This window comes from Lygodium microphyllum, chromosome 12, assembly GCF_053477565.2.
Source record: "Lygodium microphyllum isolate KBCC chromosome 12, Lygodium_microphyllum_v1.1.10, whole genome shotgun sequence".
In the NCBI taxonomy this organism is placed as follows: domain Eukaryota; kingdom Viridiplantae; phylum Streptophyta; class Polypodiopsida; order Schizaeales; family Lygodiaceae; genus Lygodium; species Lygodium microphyllum.
The window spans coordinates 118,092,081-118,103,099 of NC_141146.1; the positions used below are offsets into that span (position 1 = coordinate 118,092,081).

At 44.7% G+C, this 11,019-nt stretch overlaps 1 non-coding gene across 1 annotated transcript; it reads left to right on the forward strand.

Annotated features, from left to right (window-relative positions):
* The first annotated feature begins 9,895 nt into the window (after positions 1 to 9,895).
* On the forward strand, positions 9,896 to 9,964 carry LOC148028194 (small nucleolar RNA SNORD36). The gene has a single exon (XR_015692732.1). It is a non-coding gene; the product is annotated as a small nucleolar RNA SNORD36 (small nucleolar RNA).
* The last annotated feature ends 1,055 nt before the right edge of the window (positions 9,965 to 11,019 follow it).

An 11,019-nucleotide genomic window follows, 5' to 3' on the forward strand; every position in this document is an offset into this window, starting at 1 on the left:
CGCTAGCAGGTTATTGGTGGCCTACCATTCACAAAGATTCCTATGATCACTGTAAAAGATGTGATTGTTGTGAAAGAATGGGGAAACCCACGAAGACAAGTGCCATGCCATTGCAACCTATCCTTCCTTTGAAGCCGTTTGAGAAGTGGGGCATTGACTTCGTAGGTCCGATCGATCCTCCTACCAGAAGGAAACAGAACCGATACATCCTCGTATGTACGGATTATGTCACAAAGTGGTGTGAAGCTAAAGCCCTAAAGCGGGACGATGGTAACAGCGTAGCCCTGTTCATGTACGAGAATATCATCACCCGTTTTGGTAGTCCCTTAGAGCTGGTAAGTGACAGAGGCACTCATTTCCTTAACAAAGTCATGGAAGAGTTGACAGAGTTGTATAAGATCCGCCATCGTAAGTCCACTCCCTATTACCCCAGAGCCAATGGCCAAGTCGAAGTCACCAATCGCATCCTCTGCTCGATCCTGACAAGAATAATCGCCGCACATCGTCGTGATTGGGATGATCGACTTACAGAGGCCCTCTGGGCGTACAGAACCTCCCATAAAGCAGCAACAGGACAAACACCCTTCCAACTGGTGTATGGTACAGAAGCTGTTTTCCCTGTTGAATTGGAACAACCCTCTTTGAGAGTGGCTATCAAAGAGCGTTTGGGGGACGATGATTCACTGCAACGCCGTCTCCTGCATTTGGAATGTTTGGACAAAATTCGCTGGATGTCTCTACAGTGCATGGAAGCCACGCAAGCTCGACGCAAGGCTTACCATGACAGCTTCATCAAGCACAAGGAGTTCAAAGAAGGTGATTTGGTCCTAGCCTATGATTCCCGTTTTGGCAAGTTTCCTGGCAAGCTTCAACAGCGGTGGATGGGCCCCTATAAGGTACTTGCAGTCAACCCTAATGGCTCTGTCCAAGTACAGACCGTGGATGCCTCTGATGATCCCTTTCTGATCAATGGATATCGCCTGAAGAAGTACTTCCCTCCTTGGGGATCTTGACAATTACGGACACTTGATCCTTTCCCTCGTTGGCGCGGCATTGTACTTCTTATGATGCTACTTCTGATAGTCGTTCTTCAATCACTTCCGATGAAGAGGGTGCAACCCTCTGTCCCTTCCAAACCCCCTTCCAGCCTTGATTTCTTATCCTCTATTTTCCACCAGCGACAGTGGCGAGGTGGGTTCTGACACATGGTCTTTCCACCATTCCCTTGTTCAATTTTTTTAAAAAAAGAAAAAGAAAAAAACAAAATATATCGGTTATGGGAGAAAAGGACTTAGGTCCCTGTCATGCCGACCTACTCTTCGAGAAAAGGTGGAAACACCCTCGGGAATAGGGAAAAAAAAACAAAACAAATCTGTTATGAGAGAAAAGGAAGCAATTCCCTGTCATAGCAGGCCTCGTTCCAAGAAAAGGTGATAAACACCCTTGGGCGAGAAGCTGGCTGTGGAAAAGGTGGTAGCACCCAGCAGTCCAGAAGTGGATTCATTAATTGATATTCCCAGGATCCAATTCCGAAGCTGCCTCCCTTGGTACGTTGTGTCCTGGGTCTCTTTGCAAAGTGACTACCTGTCCTCCAGCCGACGACATGTTCCTATCCAACACAATGTTCGATTTGATGGCTACCTCCCTAGGTACGCCTCTTCAACAATTGATGACGCGATCTTCATCGACAAACAATCGAGTGATGTGAGCTTTCATCCTAACCGGATGGGGAAGTGAGTAAGGTTACCCTCTGTAATTATCAACAGAGAGTGAGACAGAGGGTGGGGCGAGAGACCAGTCTTTTCCCTTCAAATCAAATGAGAGGTGAGAAGTGTGAATGAAGTGTTGCACGCACGGGATGGGCCTCTCAATGCACAAAGCACGATTTGTTCTGTGCACTGCACCATAAGGCTCCCTTGCCTTCCTTCTTGCACCGTATGCCGGCACAGGGGGGGATGCACAGTTGCACCATCAAATGCGCACAAGGCATACAATCTTTGCACAAGTGACTGTGAGGATTACATCAATGGGTTTCAGGAAAAGGCTACCCTCCTGTAACTATCAACAGAGCGTGAGACAAAGGGTGGGTTGAGTGTGACTGGAGTTTCTTCAATCAATTACCGAGAGGTGAGATTGAGGGACGTTACGACACTTGGAGTCAGGTATGTTCCCGTTTCCCTGTGCACCCACGAGATGGGTTTTTGCCGTCATCACAAGACACATCACCCTGTTCTGTACACTGCACTGTAAGGCTCCCTTGCCTTCCTTCTTGCACTTATGCCAGACGGGTTAAACGCACTAATGCACCATCACCTGTGCACCCTGGCATACTCCCTTCTGCACCATTTCCCCCTTGTCGATTCCTCAACTGGGTATGAGATATGGGTTTTAATCCTTATTCCTCGCGTGATATTAGTCATGGGGCGAGTGACTGTTCTTTCATTTCAATTGAGTGACTGTGAGTTGAGTGCAATATCCCTCATCATCGACAATGCATTTCCTGCGATTCCTTCCATCAGCTACCTCCCTGGGTGCTGCCGTGTGGTCCCTGCCATGACGAACGTGTGTCGAGACAATGCCTTGGTCCCTCCAGCGCCGACAACCACACTGGACATGCCATTGATACTCAACCTTGATTCTTGACGAAACGGGCCAAGTTTTTCTAACCCTACACTTTGGTTTCTTCGTGCCGGTCATGTTTTAAGTGTGGGGACGTTAGTGGATGGTCTGTGGTGTGGTCCTAGGTCCCTGTTGCTCGGTTAACCCTATCCGTTGAGGTCTTAAGTGTGGGGACGCGTCCCTGCGCGTCTATATTGCATATCTTCTGCATCTGCCTTAACATGTTCATGCATGAATGCCATGACTTGCTTTTACCCTAATGGGATCCCTTCCCACCCATCCGGTTATTTTCCATCTACCCTTGGGGCTGTTCCCTTGCAGTTTTCCTTCATTCCCTGATTTTGAGGTCCTTCCATGTGAATGCACCCTACGTTCACTGAAGTCCAAATCCAACCTTATAGTCTTGTTCCTCCCTTTGAACTGATCATTTTTCCTTTTTACCTACCCCTGTTCCAGTGCACGGTTTTTGAGTTATATATTTTTGAAGCATTTTCCGCAATTTAGCCGGTTTTCCATGTGAATGCGTTTTTCTTGCTTCGGAACCGTGATCTGACGTCCTAGCCCTGACCACCACTTTTCCCCTGACATTTTTCCTTTTTATTCCGCATCATTTCGATACATGGTTTGTCCGTTATTAATTTTCCGCGTTTTCACGACTTTTTCATGTGTATTTTTGACATTTTTCCATGTGAACCTGCCCTATTTGCATCGGAATACCAATTTGATTTGACAACCGTGTCCCGTGTACCTTCCCCCACCTTTTTCCATTTTTCCTCCACCCTTTTTCGACTTCCGGATTTTTACTTATTAATTTTTAAATGAGTTTTTGGGAGTATTTTTGGAGTTTTTTACATGTGAACCCCTCCTCCTTCCACCGGAACTGCGGTTTAACGTGATAACCCTTTGCCACCCCTTCTTGCGGACATTTTTCCTTCTTACTGCATGTCATTCCGGTGAACGGTTTGTCCGATATTAATTTCCGATCCCATTTTCGAGTTTGTTTTTTGGGTTTTTCCCATGTGAACGCATCTTATCTCAGTCGGAATTATGTTTTGAGGTGATAGGATTGTCGGGCACATCTTTCTGGATAGTTTTCCTTTTTTCTGCACCTCATTCCGATGCACGGATTTTTTGCTATTAATTTTTACTTGCGTTTTTTGGTTCTTTTTTGTGTTTTTTGCATGTGACCGCCCTTTACCCCTCCTGGAACCTCCTTCATATATTTTTCTTGTTTTCCCTCTGTCGTCCTGCCCACTTTTTGTTTTTACACTATGTCGTTTTGACGTCCGGATTGGGAGTTATTAATTTTTCTTTATTTTTACGTTTTTTCTCGCGCCCGTTTTGCGCGTGAACGCGCCATTTTTCGATTTTACGAATCTCCACGCGCCTCGGTCGTGTCCGCATGACCCATATCGTCATCCCGGCGCCATTTCAATCCCGTCACGGCAAATTTGTTTACCCCGCCCCGCGCACGTGCGCGGGACGGGGGTACGCGCCCTTGCCCCCCATCCCTTCCCCCCACCTGCCCACCCCATGGCCCCCCCATGGGCCCCCACCCCTTTCCCCTAACTGCCTACCCCTTCCCCCCAACCGCCCGTCTCTCTCCCCCTCTTTCTCTCTCTCTCTTTCTTTCTTTCTCTCTCTCTCTTTCTTTCTCTCTCTCCTCCTGCGTCCTCTACCTCCCTGCCACCTCCAGCGCCTCCCTCCCCTCCTTCTCCTTCTCCCAGCCTCCACGCCGTCGCCCCTCCCCTGCTTCGCCTACTCCCTACCCCCCGCCATTTCTTCCCCCCCCGGCGGCGTGCTCTTCCCCGCCCTCCTGCTCCTCGCGCCCCCCCGGCGGCGTGCGCTCCCCCGCCCTCGTGCTCTTCCCCGCCCTCCTGCTCCTCGCGCCCCCTCGGCGGCGTGCGCTCCCCCGCCCTCGTGCTCTTCCCCGCCCCGCCCTCGTGCTCTTCCCCGCCCTCCTGCTCCTCGCACCCCCCGGCGGCGTGCGCTCCCCCGCCCTCGTGCTCTTCCCCGCCCTCCTGCTCCTCGCGCCCCCCCCGGCGGCGTGCTCCTCCCCGTCCCTCCCCCGTCGCCTTCTCCTTCCTCCCCTCAGCCGCCGCCTTTTCCCCTACCTCCCGCCCTTCTGTCCTCCTCCCCCAGCCCGCTCCTCCCCCAGCCCGCCCCTTCCCCGCTGTTCTTCTCCCCTCCCCCCGCCGCAGGTTGCCGCGCCCATGGAACCGCCGCGCCACGCAGGCCGTCGGGTCGCCGAATCGCCGCCGTCAGGTCGCCGAAACGCCGCCGTCAGCCGCCGGATTTGTCGCCGCCGTCGTCCGCCGCCACCACCACCTCCACACCTTCTCTAACTACCTTGGGTTAGTTGGTCTAACCTAACTAACCCTAACTAGGACAACTAACCTTAATTAGTCTAAACCTAACTTAACCATAGCTAGGTTAGTTTTAATTACCCATAGTTAACCTAGTTAAACTACCCCAAGTTAATCTAGCTAACCTAGTTAACTCAACTTAGTTGACTAACCTAACTAAGTTGATTAACCTAACCTAGTTAACTAAACTTAGTTGACTAACTTAACTTAGTTGACTAACCTAAGCAACCTAGACTAACCTGACTTGACTTAGGTAGACTAACATGACTTACCCCACTAACCAGAGTTAATTGACTTATGCCTAACTGACTTATTTGATTAATGTGATTTAGGTGACTTAATTACTCACTACATTAATTTTTCCATTAAAAAAATTCAAAAAATTTTCTAAAAATTCCTTTTGCCTTTTGCCAATTTTTGGGAATTTTTCCGTTGGAAATTGCCTATCCTAAAATTTCTGGAAATTAAATATTTCCTCATTTAACCTCCAAATTGCCCATAAATGTAGAAAATTCATTTAAAAATAGTAAAAATTTCTTTAAAAAATTCTACAAAATTCTAAAAAATTCCCCTCACCTCCCTTCATCATTTTCCCTTTATTCAAACATAAATAATCACAACTTAACACAAAATAATAATAATAATAATAATAAATAAAATATAAAATAAACAAATAAAAATAAAAAATAAAAATCAAGATAAACAACCAACACAAACCCAATCCACACATCCGCTAAGGTGTTGTCATTGTTGTTTCATCAGTGATCTTTACTTTTCCTTTCGTGGATTCCCTTCTTTTGGTGGACTCTTCCGTGCGCATTTCTGCATTACATACACACCCCTTCGAGGTATTTATTTTATGTGCTTTATTTATTTTCATTTCCCCCTTAATCACAAATTAATTGTTAAAATGAACCCTTTAATTCACCCACAATTTCCACGCGCATTCGCGCTAAAACACACATACTTTTTAAATTAAATAAACCAGCCGTCACATGAGCACGCACTGGCAAAAAAGCGCTCCACATCACTTTAATTTGTAATCAATGAATTGCATTTAGAGACCCAGTCAGGCATCAAAGTCCGGGAATCGAATAACTGCACCGTTTTAACCTAATAATTGGTAATTTAATAACTAATAAGGAACCGCCGTTTTCTTGTTAAGGTTTATCACCTAATAAAAATTCACCCATTTTTAATAATTGATTAAAATCAACCCTTCATTAAATTAATTCTCCCTCATTGCACTTAATTCTCTTTTTTTTTAATGAACCCGTTTCGTGGGATGGGTATGCGCCGTCATTAGAGTTATTTTCCATGGTCCAGTCTTGGTTTATCACAGATTTAGTTTTGATTTGTGTCGGATATGGTATAATTTTGGTTTCCTGTCTTTGTTACGGTTATGGGTACGGTATGCAGTTTTTTCTTTTATTGCCTGATACGGGGTTCAGGGTGTTTGTCTGATGCATCGCATGAAGCTTTTGGTCGCATTTGTCTCAAGGTCATGTCACATTTTTTTTCTAGGATGTGGTTTGCTTGGGGTTAGTTGGTCGTGTAACGTTTTATTGGTAATTCTCTTATCCTTGGTTTTTGTCTGTTGCTTTGCAGGCATTCTCCTTGATTGTCTGTGTTTGTGGTGTGTGTGTAACCATCTGAATGGCGCCTTCTCATGCTCCTCCCCCTATCCAGTACGTCCCACTAGTTAGTAGGGATTACTCTTCCCTACTTACTTTTGAGCCCCTCACGAAGGCGGGACTTGCTGCTTTTGTGGCCACTCCTTTTCCATTACTTCCAGAGGATCCGTCGTTTTGTGATGAGTTCCTGGCCTCTTACAGCAAGAAGACAGGAGTAGTCCAAGGAATGTCTATGACATTGACATCTCGAGGCTTAGGGAAGGCTCTGTCTCTTCCCTCCAAAGGAGAACCTTTTGTGACCACTCGTCAGCTCTTCTCTAATGAAGAGATTCTCAAGCTGTTGCAGAAGCAGACAAGGGAAATCCTTGATGTTAAGAAGGTGATAAACTCTTCAGGAGTTTCTTTTTCTATGATTACTGATCCCGTATGGAAGACGATCTGTCAGTTCCTTCAGGACAGGTTTATGCCTGCCAAAATGCCATCCCACTATTTGTCCAAAGAGCTTTTCACAGCTTCCAGGATGGTGCTAAAAGGAGTTGCTATTGATTGGAGCACATACCTCCTTACTAAAATGGATCAGCATTTTGTTAAAGTCACCAGGGGTAATGTTACCAATGTTACCTATGGATCAAATTTGTCTGCCTTCTTGACCTATTCAGGTTTACAGAAGACTGTGCCTCCACCTCCTCCATCAGATCCAGTACCTCCTCCTCCACCTTCAGAAGAGTCAGCACCCATTGATATTGAGGATGATGATTCTCCGCCTCCCCTGGTCATACAGCGCAAACGCTTGAAGAGGGTAGCGGATAAAGCCCCTGCTGTACTTCCCTCAGTACCTATCCCTGCTACTTCTGGCAGTGAACTCCCTGGGTATCTCACTTGCAATAACCTGTTCAGAGCACATCGAGAAGGATCCTTGGAGATCTCAGTTCCCTCCCTGAACAGTCTCGTCTCAGGAGATGCCATTCCTTTCCTCTGCAAGGATATTCAAAGTTCCATTGAGTTGTCAGTGACAGCTTGTGTTCAATAGCTGTACGCATCTTTCTATGAAGAGCTCATGCAGTCCAAAGACCAGTTGCATAAGGCAACATCTGAGTTAGCTTCTGCTAAGGATACCCTAGCAGATTTATTTAAGCAAATGGAACAGCAAACCCAACTGGTTGCCATCCAAAGCGATGAGATTTCTTCATTGAAGACCCAGTTATTCGAGGCTCAGTCACAGGTTACTAACCTTTCAGCAGAGAAGGAGAGGATGTCTAGCGAAGCGAAAGAATTCCAAGTTCTCTTAGATGACAAGCTTTCAGCTTTACAGGCTGCTAATGACACAGTGGCCAACCAAGCCTCCCAAATCCAGCAGTTGCAAGATCAGCTTGCAAAGTCCCGCTCTGTTCCTCTAAGCCCTCCTGTTCCATTAATTCCTTCTCTTTCACAGCAGGACTTGGCTGCCCTACAGAGACAGGCTATTTTGTGCCCTCTATTCCAAGATAAAGTGGAAAGATTGCAGTCCAGAATGGACTTGTTATGGTCTACCTTTGAACAGTTTCAAGACTATGTCTTACCAGACCATTCTTTCTTTGTCCACTACCACTTACATAAGTTGGTTTTCTATATGAAGCTTTCCACGATGGATTTACCTTTTCCAGAGGATGGCTGGAGTGGGGCTTGGTCTGCTGAGTTGTTGACAGACGTAGTCAGAATGGTCTTTGAAGATTCTGTCACGCCAGACACCATGTTGATGTCATACATGTATCTTCGAGGAGATTTGTTAATCCCAGATGAGGTAGATATGGCATGGTATGTGGGGGATGTGGTCTTACAGGCTGTTCTATATGTCAATCATTTGGAGTTGCGCATAGCTGATATGTTTCAAAGTTATTCCTCCAAAGTAGCTGATTGTCAGGATAATTCGTGGCATCCCATGATTGATTCGGTGGTCCTCAATCAAAGACAAAACACAGCTCCTACCTTTGTACAGAGTACTAACCAATTGAGGATGGATCTCTTAACCTATCTTTCCAAACATAATCCATTTGATGCTACCTTCTTTGATGCCTATCATAGACGATCTCTCTTAGGACCTTCTGTTCCTACCCTCCTCTATTACCAACAATTGGCTCACCGCTATGCTATATATTTTTCCCTTTGTCAATCTAATTCAACAGTAATTTTACCACTTCTTTTCCAACCTTCAAATTTCCCTCAAATTCCTATTTTCACTTACTGTTCCTTTATTGAGGATAGGGTATTTTCCCCTTCTCCACCATGTCCTTCACCCCTCATTAATATACCCTCCACATTTCCTATTTATCAGTTAACACCGTTCCTTAGTGATTCCTTACAAATTTCTGCCACTCCTTCTTTAACCTTTTCTTCCTTTTATGATTTTTCCTATACTTCCCTACATCCACTTTCCCTTATTCCATTACCCTCTCCTAACACTTCCATATCTCAACCACCTCAGTTGGTTAGTGACTGTGCCGGTTTTGATACTCAGATTTGCAGAAGAAGGGGATGGAGTTCGGATGATTGCCTTACAGGACCGCAGATTAATTGGCCAGTAATTCCAGGAGAATGGACAGCTTCGAGTCAAGCTTATCAAAACTATGTTCATTTTGCCCAGCAATATTCACAGTCTGCAGATCCCTCAATGAGATTAACTGCTCACTTTGCTTGGTACCTGGCGTATATGCATAGGCACTCTCATACTGATTCAAAGCCTATTCCAAAGTTGTGCATGAATGTCAATGTTAGCATTGATTCCCAACAGTTGGAGATACTGTATTTTCATGCCCTCTGTTTGCCTAGCAGATACTTGGTCCTGTTGGAAAGGATGTGCTGTCTCCAATTTTTCCAAAATCCTCCTAAAAACTTTGTAGATGAATCCTTATCTATGGATCAATTCCGACAACATCAATCTTTTAAGAGGGATCATCTTCATTGATACCTTTCCGATGTATGGTGGAAGCTTTTAATGAACAACTTTCTTTTTGAAGGAGTCATTCAGATGGTTGTCTTGTGTATTAGTGTTTGTGTTGTGAGTTCCTTTATGTCAAACGAACGTGGTGGTTTTCTATTGGATTTCGTGTACGAGCTATGTTTTGGAGATTTGTAGAGATGGGGTCGTGGTTGGAGAGTTGAAGCTGATGCTGAAGAAGAAGAAGCAAACTCTTATATCCTTTACAAAATTTGTGGTGATTTTTAGTTTGATAAGAGGTGTTAATTTCAAAAGGGTTTTCCTTTCTTTGTATTTTTCTATCAGAAACAGGTTATAAGCTGGGGTCGTGATGGATGGATTATTTTTTTAGAAGATATTGAAGATCAAAGTTGAGCTTTTCCCTGAACTTGTATTCCCTTTTTCCTAGGTCGCGAGGACGCTTCCTTATTAAGTGTGGGGATATGTTGAGTGTTGAAATGACTTGTTTTTTTGGCTGATTTTTGTTGTTTTTGAGAGCTGAATGGTTGATTTTATGGGATGATTGATTGATTTGGAAGTGGTTTGAGAGTGTTTTAGATGATATTGATTGTGTTTTGGAAGTTCATGATGTTTGTTGATGGTTCTGTGATGTTCTGATAGGTTCTGAATGGTTCTGTATACCTTCTGTTTTGTTCTGTTTTGGTCTGTTTTGTTCTGATTGTCTTCTGTGAAGAGGGATGGAGTATTAATTGATGAAGAATGAGATATTGTGAAAGCTTATTGAATGGTTTGTGAGAGTTTGGAATAGTTTGAGAATGAGTTATGAGGTTTTGATGACCTTCTGTAACCTTCTGTAGGTCTTCTGTAGAGCTTCTGCTTCTGTTCTGTCTCTGTTCTGTTCTGTACTGTAGCTGTTCTGTAGACTGTTCTGTATGCTTCTGTAAGTGTTCTGTGGAATGTATGTGTGACTTTGGGGAAAGTTTTCTAGCCTTGGAAAGAGGTGAATACAAGTGCAAAAGAGCTGAAAGAAGTGGAAGAAGTAGCTGTTGAAGACTCAAGAGAAGACTAGAGTGAAGTGACAGTAGTGAGCTATGAAAGGACACTGTAGTGGCTCTGGTGATCCTTCATATCAGACATACCTCTTGGGAGGGGTATCCACGACCTAAGAGTGATTATTGAGAGTGATTTTTGAGAGATTGTAGTAAGGATATGATGTATTATTGATAGAGTGAGAGAGAGAGAGAGTCAGAGATAGCCAATTCTACTAAAACAGAGTGATTGTATATGAGAGATTGAGAGAGAAGACTATGAAGATATTGAAGATGAATACTATGTGATGTGTTTCCATTCAAAGATTGTGTATTTCTTTGCTTTCTTTGTTCCATTGATGGATTTTACGAAGATATTGAAGAATATGGTTGATTCTATTAAAAACCGTGGGAGATCTACATGATGCTGCATGAAGATTTGTTGTGCCTGGTGTTCT